The sequence below is a fragment of the Anas acuta genome, chromosome 9, assembly GCF_963932015.1.
Source record: "Anas acuta chromosome 9, bAnaAcu1.1, whole genome shotgun sequence".
Lineage (NCBI taxonomy): Eukaryota > Metazoa > Chordata > Aves > Anseriformes > Anatidae > Anas > Anas acuta.
This window is the reverse complement of record NC_088987.1, coordinates 15666321-15674057: the sequence shown is the minus strand read 5'-3', so window position 1 is coordinate 15674057 and position 7737 is coordinate 15666321. Positions and strand designations below refer to the sequence as shown.

The window sequence follows — 7737 nt, the reverse complement described above, 5'->3', positions numbered from 1 at the left end:
TCACCTCCTCTAGTTCTGGCTGACCTACATAATTGTGCCACACGCACACCTCGTCACCTTAATTTCATATTGATAAATGTCTTAACTTCAGCTAATGAATACAGAGAGCCAGGGACAATAATTGCTCATTATTTTCCCATTATTTTTGCTTTGGTGATATGTAAATTAAGCGAGGATCTTTGCAGTTCTCTATTTTGACAATTCAATGGCATTAGACGTTTCAGCAGTTGCTTTAACAAGTCTAATTTGCTAGGTTTATTTCCAAGAAATTGTGCCACTAGCAATTTGTCTATTTACTCACAATCTCTTTGGCACTCGGTCGGCAAGTGTCTGCCTGCATGCCCCAACAGGGAGGCTCAGGACTTTTCCAGCTCCTATCCTGTGATCCACATCTCACCAGCCACAAATGAGTAATAATAATCCAAATCCCAACCCTAAACTAAAAAGACCAAGAGAAACCTTTGAACAGATTCTTTTGCTTAGAATTAAAAAAAGAAAAAGGAATCCCATGTCTTTACTCAATTACTTCTTATCAATTTCATTGACTGCATTACCCATTCGGATAATCTGGCAGAGGAGGATGAATGCATCTATTATTTATGTATTTATCTGTTTTCTACAGTTGGCTGCTGTCCATTCTGCATCACCGAAGCTCTGTGAACCTGCCTGAGCCCAACGACAGACAGCTACAGCAGAGGATTGGGCCCATTTGACTGTGAGCAGCTGAAGTCCATCACACTGTTAATAACAGCCTGGGGTCACTCATTGCACAACTACCAGGGGAAGATGGTAAAGACACAGGCTACCCCTGGGAGCTGCTGGAAGGCTAGCACTGCTAAAAGGGCTGGCTGGAGAAGCATTATGATGCTCCAGTTTAACTCATCCCTCTCCGGTGCAGGACCCTTACAAACCCAAATTAGACCCAAACCTGAGGAGATGCTGTATTGGGAAAAGACTTCCCAAAGTCCATGTTGGTATTGCTTCAGCTGGGAGCATTTAATGCTCCTGCAAGGGCAGCAGAAGAAACAGAAGTGTCACAGGATGCACAAACAGTAATTAAAGCACTGTACCATCAGGCTGCTCAAACACACAGCAGCACACCTTAATGCATCACCCATCACTCTCCTTCAGGAGCTAACGCCTACTGATCCTCTGCTCCAGCGGATTCACCTGCACTGACCACTTCCTCCTTTCTGCTGGAATTAGAGATGCCAAACATCTCTCCGTGCAGGGACAGGCAGAGCTTTCTGTACCGACTCACACCCACGCCAAGGGCAGCTAGAGGATCTTGTCATTCCCCTCAGCCGGAGAAAGGAAAAAAGTGAGTGTTGTCAACCAGGCATTTTCAACCAAGGGGTCACAAATCCAATCACTTTGCCCTACCCAGGAGCCGCTAGATGAGGAGTCCAGGCAAACAATACATTTTTTTTTTCCTCTTTGATTGATTTGCACATTGTGAAAGTTGGGGGTGAGAAGAAGAGAGCAAAGGGAAACCTATTCTGGCTTGACTACAATATCTGCTTCAACAAAATTGAAAAGGTCTGTTTGGAACATTTCTAAACTTCTCAAAAATAAAGTTAAAGAAAGGTCTGAAATGAAAAGTCGGCTCAGTGAAAGAGAAGCAAAAAGAAAAAGTTGGAGTACTTTCTGCTGATATTTTCCCAATTTTCCTCCCCATGTTTTTGTGTTCTGCAACAATCCACTCAAATCAGTCTGGTGTCATGATTATGTCAATTAGCAAATCATTTGTGCAAGAATAAGTAAAATGCATTTTAATGTCTCCAAGGGCAGTTCATAGGGGAAGAAGAGGGCCCAGTTCTGAACCAGAAGGAACTCTGTTTCCTTTAACCACATCAAATGCAATCCTATGGCTTTGCAGAGAGCTACCCCTCCCTTGGGTGACCCCAGGCAGATCATGGGGAAGGAGGAAGAGGAGAGATGGAGATTCACACCTTTCTCTCCTGTCAGGCAGCACAGACCCTCGGAGCACAGCAGCACTGCCTCCACTCACAAGGGGACTGCATCAACCCCCAGAGATCCAAGGTGCTGGAGTTTCAAATATTTGGAGTTTCACACAATTTTGTGCATTGCCACTCACCTTCCGCAGCACTGTCAGCTTGTGGGATGCCAAAAGGCTCCTCCAGCCTCCTCTCCCCAGCCTGGATTTATATTCACCACATCCTTCCCAACAGGAAGGTATCAAACCAGTCCACGCATTTTTTTCTAAGTCTCGAGCACCTGATCTGCATGTACCACTGCTGTTCTACACGGTGTAAACTGTTGCTGCAACAACATGTTGTACCACTAACAGTATTCCTCCAGCTTGTGCTAAGGAGCTAATACTGTAACTGGCTGCACATGAGCGAGCAACAGAATGTTATCTCGGATGTGTCCCACCTGAGGCACAATCAGCATTAACCAGCACATTAGCTCCTACTTGACCTCTGATTTGTGCCAGTTCTAGACTTTGAAGGGGTCATCTGACAGCAGGGTGACCCAGATCTGTAAGAGGGATAACCCCAGAGTCTTTGGCTGCAAAAAGCACCCTACCTTCCCATTTGGTGGTGGCAGCCTTCTGCCAATGGGATGGGTCTGAGGGCATTGCTCCCTGGGCTGGCTGTCAGCAGCTGGAGCACATAGGGTGGTCATACGCTCAGCCCACCTGGTGGCCAAGCAAAAAAATAAATAAAATAAATCACACAATCTGCTACACTAAGGAAGTTCTCTCAGGTCTTCAACAGAGACAGGAGAAGCATGCCTGCTGGTACGAGCCCAGCCACCGGACAGCGCCTGCAGCTCTAACCATCCCCCAAAACCTTGCCATCCACCTACAGACCATGCTTCCCCACTTCAGGCAGAACTCCCCCAGGAAACACATTTCCACATGGGAGCAGTCCTCTGTGTGAGTGACAGTACTGAAGAATTTGAGAGCTGCAGCAAGTAGCACACAGACTGAACAGAAACGATCAAAGCAGCACTCGCAGGTGGGCTCCTGGGGTCACAGCACGAAGCGCGTGGACAGGTACGACAGCCAGCACCAGGAGTTTCAGAAAGCGATGCCTCTCGCAGCCAGGAAGTTCATGTACGAAGCACTCAAATCCCCAGAGCCCAGAGGTCTGTGTCTCTGCCTGGAATAACAATGCACAAAAATGACTTGCTGTCTTTGGTTACTGGTATCGTGAAATAACAGCTCCTCGCTATCAGAGTACAGCACAGAATGAACAGGAGGAAAAAAAAAATACACACCCAGAAGCACAAAAAGCCTAAAGCTGCTCAATAGAGGACTCAGACAAACCCAGCCAGACTAACCAATCACCACACATAAATGTGATTTCTTGCGTATGTCTGGTACTGTGCAATGCAGTCTTTTTTTCCTTCCAGCCATCTGAATTTCTCTTAAGGAGAAGAAAAAGGAGGAGAAAACGAAGAGTGTCCCCACATGCCAGTTGTTAGACGACAATCTTTGCACTCTCTGCTTACAGTTGTCTGTTTTACCACCGAGCTGGTTTTCTAAGGAGCCAAATTATGCGCAGGAATCAATGAAGGCTGCTGCAGCACTTCCAGCTGCTGCAGGGAAAGATTGTTGCTGCCACCTGCAGACTAACCTCTGGAGACAAGCTTTCTTCTTAAAACACCTGGGTCAAGCGGGTGGGATGTACAGAGCTAACAAGGCATCATCTCTGCAAAAGAGGGGCTTGTAAAGGTTTCCAGGTAGCCAGGATCCTGCTGGTCCCACGGCATATGCCATCTTTTGATGCTAAATAATAAAATGCTTTGGCAACTCCACATGACCCACCAATTCAAGCAAATGTTATTTATAAACAGGTAATGAAAGTCAAAGAGAACAACGAGATAAAGTTCACAGGTCTAGAAGGGGAAATTGCCTTTATTTTGATACCACACACAAACAAAATCCAGAACCTCGGTACATGAATCCAACAGATAGAGCAGGGGAACTTTTTCAGTAGGGAACATCAGGATAACATCAAGGTTTTGTGCAAAATGGGTGATTTGAATCTAAAATGTGTAATTAATACTCAAGCCCAGATTGGATATATGGCAATCCTCCCAACCTAATGTTAGGCATCTACTTCTCTCTAAAAAGCAAACTTCATCTCAGAGGACCGTGGATATTCACATTCTCTGAAGGCACAATGCCAGAAAGCAGAAAATAGTTACTTTCTTTGTGAAACCTTGCCTAATCCCATTTTGCTACTAAAACCAACAGTCCCCTCAATAGGAAATTGAGCCCAGACATAACAAAACAGTTCTGCCTTAAGAACAAAAAAATACACACACACCAAAACAAATACAGACACCCCACTATTAAGCGCCTGCAGACACACACACACACAGCCATAAACCTCAGACCTCCAAAAGCTGAAAACAAAATACCAGGAAAACTGGAAAAGAAACAGCCATCTGCAGGCAAACTGTTCCTCAAAGCCTGTTGTACCCTGAGGAAATAAGACTGCAAGAGACCTTGCTGGCCCTGAAATGAGGGCTACTGTGTCAAAAAGAAATGAAAAGAACAAAAGCCATTTGCTAACGAATATGACTAACAATAAGTTTAAATGTCTGTAAAATCCCTATGCAGGATTTTCTGCTTAAATCAATCTCCAATTTAAGAAGGAACAAAACCTATACCAAATTATTACTCCAAGATATTCATGAATCAGAAAACCTGCACAAGGGTTAACAAGGGGGATCAGAACCCCAGGCTCTACACACAACATAAAATGAGTCCTAAAGTACTGCATTCGTATTTCAGTGCTACCTTAGTGCTAAATGTCTACTCATTTCAACAGAAATCCATCACCTAAATAAAATTTGAGGGTCTGAACCTGAGTCTAAACATAAAAATATATTGCAGATGAACATTTAAAATTCGTGTCTAAAACTAGTTTTTTGATAAAGTGAAGTGCAATACTGCAGTCACCTCACCTTCCTGCACTACTCCATCTAATTCCTCTAACCTCACATATGGCTAAAAGCATATTTTTCCTCTAAGTTTTACCACAGCTTAACAGGAAGGATTCTCCTCCACACCCTGCCCCAATGACAACATTCCCACCATTTAACACAAGTCTTCTGTTATCTCCTCAGACAAAAAGCAGCACTCAGGTTTGTTGACCGGCTCCCACAATGATCAACTAGGCAAATTTAATATACCTATGAGTTATTCAGTCCAGCTCTGCAAGAAATACACTTAATTTTAATATTTTATTTCTGCAAACAAAAGCTCCGTGGTAGCTATTTCTTTTAAGAAGATGTCCTACTCTCTTAGCAATGTGGAAGAAAGATGCAAAGATCTCCTGGTCTTTGAAAGGAGGTTTCTCCAAGCTGCTTGTGCATGAAAATAAATCCATAGGAAAGAGAAGCTCATGCTTTGCATGCTAACATATTGTGGTATCAATTATGATATTTATCAAGCAGTGAATTAGAAGTTAGCAACCATTTATAGTACGATGCCAGTAAACAGTATTGCCTTTCCCAGCACATATAGACACCCACACAATTAATCCGTTAGCGAAATATACTTGCTAAATAAATGCAACTTGCTTAAATCACTGCAAGTTGTAAGCCTGCCTTTGCCAAGACCTCTCCCCACCACCAGGCACCCCAGCAGGATGGCTGCCCCCCGCCCTGCTGCTCTGGGAACCCGGGGGGAGCCCCTTCCCCTGCTCCCTTCCTGCCTGCTCCGGGCAGAAACAACATTTTGGGCTCTGCTGGGGCAGCACCAGGAGGCTCAAGCAGCACAGAGGGGCCACAGGGACCCTTCCAACACCTAATTTTTCTTTTCAAAGCACAAACCAAACTTAACGGTGTGAAACGCCGCGGTTAGCGCATGGTACCTGCTCGAGGCCTTGCCTCCTCTCAGGGTGCTCTTCTGCACCCCCATCAGCTGCAGCCGTCGTGCCGGTAGCAAAACCCTACAGCTCCATCACTGCCGGCCCTACAGGACCAGAGCAGCAACATCCACGGCTCTTTTATACTGCTGGCCCTACAGGCCCAGCACAGCAAAGCCCTGTGCTCCTTTGTTGGCCCCGCAGGTTCAGCGCAGAGGATGGGCAGAGGCCGGCGTTGCCGATTGCCTTCACCTGTGGGGCACAAAAGAAACGCTTAGAGGTGCGAACTGCCCCGTTCAGCCCACAAAGCACTAACCGAGTTTTTTTCCACTTTCGGGAAAAAAACACGAGTGCCTCTTGCTCCTAACCCAGCCGCCTGCCCCTACCAGCTTGGGCACGGCGCTGATCACCAAAAAGCACCGAAAATCCCACCCGGGGGTGGCCCAGGGGCTCCCTGCACCCTGAGCCCGTTTCCCCACACGGTCCTGGGCACATCTCGGGGCTCCCCCACTGCCTCCAGCCCTGTGAGCCCCAACTTGGGGCCTGGCTAAAACAGCCAGGCAAAACAGCCCCAGCATAGGGAGATTAATATAATTTCTTGCCTATTGATAACAGATTAAAGCAGTTTCTGGGTTTTTCTCACAGAGGCCACCCCTGCAGCCTCCCACTGCCCAAACCTCGCCAAAACATCACAGCAGAGATAGGGGGATGACAAAATGGACCTGCTGGTGTTGGTGAGCCTGCCACAAGTGCCTGGCATCACCCTCCAAGCACAGTACCTATTGCTCTTCTTTTGCTCCCCAAGACTTTAGGAAAAATAAGGTTTCCAGGAAGTTTTATTTTTTGCCCATTCACATCTCCTCTGCATTGTTGTTTGGGCTAGGGTTGTCACAAGAACCTGTGGCCAGCATTAATTTGATGGAATTAACACATGTGGCCAAGGACTGTAGCCAAATATTGGCTCACTTATTTGTTTCTTTGCCGTCAAGCCCTGAGCAGGTATTTCCACTGGGGCACTGACCGGCTGGCCACTGCTTCCAAGCATAGCTAAGGCAGGCCCAGCTCTTCCCAGAGCTAATAAAGGTGGTTATCTGCTGCTGCCAGCACCTGCTCATAGCCTCGGGGACATCCTTGGGTGGGACATTGTGGTTCTGCTCAGGCAGAAAGGTTTTCTGACACTATAGAGGCAAAGCTCCCCGTTTCTTCTTCTTCCCAGGAAAGGAAAGCCAATACAACAAGGTCAGGTGGTGTCAGAAATGTGGCAGGAGACAGAAAAGAAACCAGATATAGTAGCCCAGAGTCTCTTAGGCTTAAGCCACTGAGTGTTACTTATAGATAAGGCCCTTCAAAGACTTTGTTTTATTTCTTTAAAAACAAGCTGGCTAGAGCCAGTGCTATGAATTCATGGAGGAAAGCTGTTTCCCAAGGCCAAAATTGCCTGTCTGGATGATCCCATAATTCCACCAAGGTCCAACATTTCATTTGGCCTCCCCAGCAGATCTGACCTTGCAGGAATATTTTCTTGGCATGAGCTGCAGAGAAACTATGAGGAGAAGGTATTAAACGCTTTCAAAGGAGAGCAGAAGGGTTTTCTGTTTCTTGCTCTCTACTTGGTGATAAAGAGACAACAAACTGCCAGAATTTCATATAACCATGTTTGTTAATGATCTATAAATGCAAAGCCTGGCTACAGATACATGCTGTTCTTTTGAAGGAGGTTCTGGTGGCTTATGCAAAAGAAAACATAGAAACCTAATGGTATTAATATGTTAAATAATTAAAAGAGATGTTTTCTCCTTCCTCTGTATTACAGATAAGGGTGGGAGACAAGGGGATTAACAAAGGAAGGAAGATAAAGTGGAGAAGAAATGCTCAGCTTTCCAGTATA

At 45.8% G+C, this 7737-nt stretch overlaps 1 long non-coding RNA gene across 1 annotated transcript; it reads right to left on the bottom strand.

Moving 5' to 3' along the window:
* Positions 1 to 227: 227 nt before the first annotated feature.
* LOC137861206 (uncharacterized) lies at positions 228 to 6031 on the bottom strand. The gene is made up of 2 exons (XR_011099468.1): positions 5856 to 6031; positions 228 to 3128 (listed from the first exon to the last, which is right to left on the bottom strand). It is a non-coding gene; the product is annotated as an uncharacterized lncRNA (long non-coding RNA).
* Between the last annotated feature and the right edge of the window lie 1706 nt (positions 6032 to 7737).